A 623-nucleotide genomic window follows, 5' to 3' on the forward strand; every position below is an offset into this window, starting at 1 on the left:
AGTTTTCCTCGCTGCTCTCCGGGCAGGCGCTACCTTCGGGCTGAGAGTCCAGGGAGGATTCTGTCCTTGCTCCGGGGGCGGCCTGGTCTGTTATTTGTGGGCCGGGAGGAAGCCAGCATCCGGGGTCAGCGGGGCGGCGCCTGGGCCCGCAGCCTCTGTGCACGTGCCTCCGGCAGTGGGGACTCGGCTGCCCGACCCGGTCCGGTGTGCCCGATGTTCCGGAATCCGCGTTTTCCCGCCGCCCTCCCCGGAGGCTCTCGCTCCGCCCTTCCTGAAATCCCTTATATTAACTGTGGCCAAAGCCCTAAGAAACACAGCTCATTGTTGGCAGCTGCCGGGCGGTCTTGCCGAGCTGTGAGGGCAGCAGAGGGGAAATAAAAGGGAACGGCTCCGATTCTGCCCCAGCGGCTGCTGCAGGACTTCGGCGCCGACTTCGCGACAGCGAGCGCCTTGCACGCCAGAAAGGCCCCCTCTATGTGCTGCTGAGCCGGTCCTGGACCCGACGATCCCGCCCTCGGTCTTCGGAGCAGAAATCGCAAGGACGGAAGGTAAGCGCGGCGGGCGAAGCTAGCTGGGGCTTCTGCCAGCCCAGTCCTCCGAGGGCTGGGTTTGCCCGGAGGAAG

The 623-nt window shown here is 65.8% G+C and overlaps 1 protein-coding gene across 1 annotated transcript in view; it reads left to right on the forward strand.

Annotated features, from left to right (window-relative positions):
- Nucleotides 1-308: 308 nt before the first annotated feature.
- Nucleotides 309-623, forward strand: part of CITED2 (Cbp/p300 interacting transactivator with Glu/Asp rich carboxy-terminal domain 2) — a 2,469-nt gene continuing 2,154 nt past the window's right edge. Inside the window, exon 1 of the mRNA XM_007467588.1 lies at nucleotides 309-548. The gene's annotated coding sequence lies outside the window, so the exon portion shown is untranslated. The remainder of the gene's footprint in view (nucleotides 549-623) is intronic.

This window comes from Lipotes vexillifer, unplaced genomic scaffold, assembly GCF_000442215.2.
Source record: "Lipotes vexillifer unplaced genomic scaffold, Lipotes_vexillifer_v1.1 scaffold569, whole genome shotgun sequence".
Taxonomy (NCBI): domain Eukaryota; kingdom Metazoa; phylum Chordata; class Mammalia; order Artiodactyla; family Lipotidae; genus Lipotes; species Lipotes vexillifer.